Consider the following 5878-nt stretch of genomic DNA (forward strand, 5'->3'; position numbering starts at 1 on the left):
TCCATAGTCTCAAAGTTTGGCATTTTCTTAGTCATTTTTCTAGTTTTTAAACCATTTGTACTAAATCATACTCCTAAGTTTTCATCATACATGCCGTTCAATTTTTTTTACACTATCGATCTACATCACTCATCGATACTCTCTGGCTCAACCAGAAAATTTGATATGTCGAGATGAGTATCATCATTTAAACCATGAAAGGATGGCCCAGGTTCCTCATAGATGAAGTTTGTTTCACCTCTTCCTTTCTCTTTTCCCTTTTGGGATTCTCTATACAGATCGGCTAAATGTTTTGGCGTACGATAGTTACATACCCAATGACCTTTCATGCCGCATCTGTAGCAAACCTTTCCCGTTTGCCTTTAATCATCCTGGCCCTTTTCATTCCTTTAATTTTTGTGGAAGTCTTTATTATTTCTTTCATCATAGGGACAGAATCTTCTTCCTCGTCCTCTTCCACGACCATGATAACGGTTTCCACTACGTCCACGACCTCGTCCTCTTCTATTATCATAACTGGATGATGCAACATTCGCTTCAGGAGCAGATCCAGTGGGACGAGCTTGATGGTTTAAAGTCACGAGTTGATTATTCTGCTCCGCTACAAGGAGGACTTGCATCAACTCCGAGTAATGGGTATATCCATTCACCCTGTACTGTTGCTGTAGGATTACATTTTCAGGATGGAACGTGGAGAGAGTTTTTTCGAACATATCATAATCACTTATTTTCTCTCCACATAACATCATCCTCGAAGTAATTCCAAACATCGCGGAATTAAACTCACTAGCACTTTTGTAATCCTGGAACCGGAGATGGATCCACTCGTGTTTAGCTTTTGGTAAGATCACATATTTCTGGTGATCGAACCTCTCTTTTAAAGATTTCCAGAGGTCACAAGGATCCTCTTTCGTAATATATTCATCCTTTAAACCATCATGGATGTGGTGTCGTAAAAATATCATGGCTTTTGCCTTTTTCTCATCTGACACCGTTTTCGAACTATCGATGGTTTCCAAAAGCCCGTTTCTTCTCAGGTGCATCTTTGCACCCACTGCCCAGGTCATATAATTATTTCCCGTAATATCCAGGGCATTAATTTTGAGCTTTGTCAAAATTCGACATGATAACTGTATTCATAGAATAATAATATAAATATAGTAAATACGAGAATTTAAATGCATAATTTAAATGCAGAAATTAAAGGCATAAAAGCAAAAAATTAAATTGCAGAAATTTAAATTGCGGGAATTTAAATAGTATAAATAAAATCGGGAGGCTTAGCCTACCACATGATCCGAGGAGTCATAGACTACCATATTGATCATTTTTTCAAAGTCCGAAGAGACATGGTCTACCATTTTGACTTTTACTTATTTCAAGGTCCGAGGAGACTTAGTCTACCATTTTTGACATTTTCTTTTTATTCACGGAGGCAAAGCCTACCACGTGTTTCTCTGATCGTGAAGGCATAGTCTACAATACTGATCAGTCGGGGAAGGCAGCGCTTATCATCCCGAAAAATAAACGGAGAAGGTCCAGCCTCTCACTCCGAAATAATAATAAAATTTAAATAAATTAAGTATATTGAAATACATAAATTTAAACATTACCTCTGTTGGTTTAAGAACTTTCGGATTGATAAGCTTCAGTTGGTTAGAGTCTCGTGCTGATAACGTGTTGTGAATATATAAAGTAAAAGAGAAGTATTTATATTTTTATTGATGGAGTGGTGGTCTTACGTGATCATTCTTATTCATTCAACTTGATCTCACGTCTATATATAGTGTCGAGAAATAAGATATTTATTTCTCTAGTAAACCATACGTAGACAAGTGTTAAGGTGATGAAGATACACCGTTGTTATCTCTAACACAAGTGTCCTTTAGCTGGACAATGGATAATCACAATTCTTAACATAATTATATTAATAGACTTTGATCTGTGCGTGCGGATGTTTTTTCAATTTATAGTATCATCATATATTTATAATTGTTTAACAAATTTTATATATTCGTATATGTGTGATCTTATTCATATGTTATTAAATTTTGATAAACAAATAAAAATAACACGTTACATATGATATTTCTTATTCCATCGTCCACATAAATCATATATATTATATTTCTTTGTACTTATAACCAATTAGTATGATTTGGTGGTTTAGAATAGAAAACTACTAAATATTTTAATAATATTTATAATTTATATTTATAATATAGTGAAGCGCGATTTGCAAGTTGATATCTTTGTCGTTAATGTGATAGCTAAAATTTTGGTTTTTGTTAAATTAAGTTAATAGGCGGGTGAATGATTTTAGGAAGAATGTGTGGAGTTATTTATGGTTTAGACTTTTCCAAATAATAAATAAATAAAATTCCTATTTCAAATGATTTCTGCTTTTTGAAATAATAATTAACTAGATGATAATATGTGTGCATGCGTGGAGTGAGTTCTTATAATAATGTTTATTTATGAAATGGTTTTAACATTTTGCAACACTACAATCTTTATCGATTATAAAATGACGAATACAAATGTTGGGCTCTTAAATATATCATCGTTGTTGAAGAGATAACGTATTACATCTCATTTTAAATATTTTTAAGACTTCATATGCACAAAAAGAAATTAAGTTTTGCGGCTGACACAAATCACCAAAACCAAATAGGCAATATCGATTGTATAATTACGAAAGGGGATTAGATTTTCTGCTCTCGATTTGTTTACTATTGATTCTCCATAAGTGATTTCATCTTCTACCTTTATATAATTGTGCTTTCGTTCTTGTCTTTGTTTCTTTGATATGAGTTAATTTTTTTTAAACTTCTTTTATGAATAAGTGAATTACAAAAGTGTCAATTAAAAAAAATGGGCATCTGTAAAAATTAGTTTCACTCCATATACATATCTAAGAATCAATTTAAAAAAAAAAAAATCACCGGCAAACTATATTAACAGGTTAGTGTTCAAATATAATATATCAAGCTGTTATAGAATATAAGTGAAAACTTGAAATATAAATGTATGTCTAGTATATATTCACCAGCTTGGTCTAAAAATCATCTAATTAGAACAACAAAACAAATTACTTATTTCACCAGTTCGGGTAATATATAAATTTCGAACGGGTAATATCTGAACCCGAATGGATATCCAAAGATAACCAAACATAAGTATACTTAACCTTATATTTCTAATTTATTTCTCTCATTTTATTCACAATATTTATATTAATGATGCTTATTGCTCAAAATTAGATAATATACATATAATTATGGACAAAATATTTGCTACTCACTTAAAATACATGTCAAGCTCTTGTTTCTTGCATTAACAAAATTTGCATCTAAAATTTCAAAACAACAACTAAATTAGTGTCTTTCTATTTTTAAAGTTTTATCTCCAAACCTATTAATAGTTTAATCTCTTAAAAGCTGGAAAACCAGTTAAGTTAAAATATATTTTAAATACAAAAAAATTAAATAATGAATAATTTATTAATTTTTTCTTCAAAATTTAAATATCCGAACCCGACCCAAAATATCTGAACCCGAACATAAAATACCCGAACCCGACTCGAAGTGTAGAAATACTCGAACGGGTTCTATACCTTTATACTGAAATATCCGATACAAACTCGAACATGTTTCTGAACGCCCACACCTAAGATATATGATCATTTGTATCTTGCTTGAAGAAAAAATAAAATAAAACCATTAATCACAAAATTTTCAATGTGAGACTTTTACCATTTAGTAATTTATACTCGTTTTTAAAAATTCAAAATATAACGTATAAGAAAAAATCTAATTTTTTTATTATATGCTTAATGTGATTGTTTAATTTCTTTTAATAGTATAAAATTAAACAAAAGTGAGAGATGTTAGACTTTTTTTAATCAAATATGTATTATTCATAATCATTAATTGTCATATATATGTTTACCATATTAGGTAAATCCGTAGCTTTTATTTAAGAAAAAAAATATATTATTTTGTACACTATTAATTAATTTAATAGTTAGTTTAATGAAAAACATAATATATGTTTATATGGACCAACTTATTTTTCTAACAATTCTAAGAATCATTCTCGTGATGACACTTGGCTACGAAAACATGTTATAATGCTCCATGATTAATATACAGGGGATGATTTATTTAGAATATTTTGTGGAGGTAATCAAAGTACTGTAAACATTGTGGTCTCAAAAATATGTTTTTTATATATGAAATATCAAAAAAAAAAAAAAAAAAATCAGGAGTTAATACTAATAGAGTTGCTATGGTGGAATGGAGATTTTCTAATCGGTAAGGGTTTCGATGCCTACACGACGATGGGATCGTGGAATCGGAGACGAGATACGGATTGGAGCAGAAGGTCAGCAAGGAAAAAATCAGGAGTTATCGGAATGGAGATTTTCTTCAAATCTCACGCGATTTGATTGGGTTTCAGGAAAAGGGAACTTTGGGATCTTTTGGCCGGTTTGGGTAATAAAATGGAGTACGATTTCGATTATCATCAAAACAAAATCCCGGGAATTCACAGGGATGGTGGAGATGATTACCACAGTTGATTCACAGGTTCGATTAGAATTTGTTATCAGGAGACTGTGTAATTCAGAATTGCATAAGGCTTGGGAACGATGGAATGGGCTGGGAGTTTTAATCCTTATGCAGAGCAGTTTTATTTATATTTATTCTCATCTCAGGTCGCAATACTCACCAAGGAAGGAATGAGGTTGCGATATTGTAGTTATGGCCAGTACAAGGAGGTCACAATGGAAATATATGGGGGTCTATATAGGACTTATTGATTGTGTGGTTGACGCAAAATATGGCTGGAGTTTAAAGGGTTGCATTTACGTTGGCATTTTCTCAGGTTTCAGGATTCTTATAGGAACAAAAGAATGGAGCTTTTTGGTTTTCTGGATGCAGGGAATAACAATATTTGCTAGATATAAATTACGGTTGATAGAATTCTTTATGCAATATGTATGGTGGTATGTGATTTTGTGGGGGTTTGGGGACTCTCGAATCAAGTTTGTAACATGTGTTTTGCAACTATATAATTGTTTTTTTCATATGGGTGCTTGTCGCCTAATCACTTATGGTGGGAAGATGAGATGGATGAGTTGATTTTGATCTGGCCTAACATGAGATTAATAATGTCTGGTCGTGGTATCACTTTATCTCTAAATCATTTGGTACTGGTATGGGTGCATTATTGCTTACCTGACAAGGCAATGGACATGCCAAGATATGAGATGGTGTGGTATTTTTTGGTGCTATTTATTAAGAAATGGCTGTTTGGTTCATATCGTAAATTCTTGGGTTGGGTTCAATGGAAAATTCGTGGAAAATTATCAAGATATCAAAATGTACGTTGGCTGTCCTTTTGTTGGCCCAGTAAGTTGAATAGATTTGGTAACGCAAGGGGGCTTGTATTTTCTTCAAGCTTTTTTTCGTCAGGCTTTGTTTATGATGCATCCAGAAAAAGCCCCAGGACCGGATGGGATGACAGCTTTGTTTTTTCAACATGCATGGCACATCATCAAAGATGATCTAGTTGCAATGGTCAATAATTTTCTGGTGACAGGTGAAATGGATTCAATGTTAAATGTTACCAATATTTGCATGATTCCGAAGACGGAGAGACCTATAAGGATGACGGAACTGCGGCCAATAAGTCTTTGCAATGTAGGGTATAAAATTATCTCGAAAGTATTATGTCAGCGACTAAGAGTGTGCCTTCCATACCTTATATCGGAAACGCAATCAGCCTTTGTGGCAGGACGGATGATATCGGATAATATTCTTATAGCGCAAGAGATGTTTCATGGGTTAAGGACCAATAAGTCTTGTCAAAACAA

At 32.6% G+C, this 5878-nt stretch overlaps 1 long non-coding RNA gene across 1 annotated transcript; it reads left to right on the top strand.

Moving 5' to 3' along the window:
* The first annotated feature begins 4235 nt into the window (after window positions 1-4235).
* On the top strand, window positions 4236-5160 carry LOC106303937. The gene is made up of 2 exons (XR_001262587.1): window positions 4236-4589; window positions 4718-5160. It is a non-coding gene; the product is annotated as an uncharacterized LOC106303937 (long non-coding RNA).
* The last annotated feature ends 718 nt before the right edge of the window (window positions 5161-5878 follow it).

Source organism: Brassica oleracea, chromosome C7, assembly GCF_000695525.1.
Source record: "Brassica oleracea var. oleracea cultivar TO1000 chromosome C7, BOL, whole genome shotgun sequence".
Lineage (NCBI taxonomy): Eukaryota > Viridiplantae > Streptophyta > Magnoliopsida > Brassicales > Brassicaceae > Brassica > Brassica oleracea.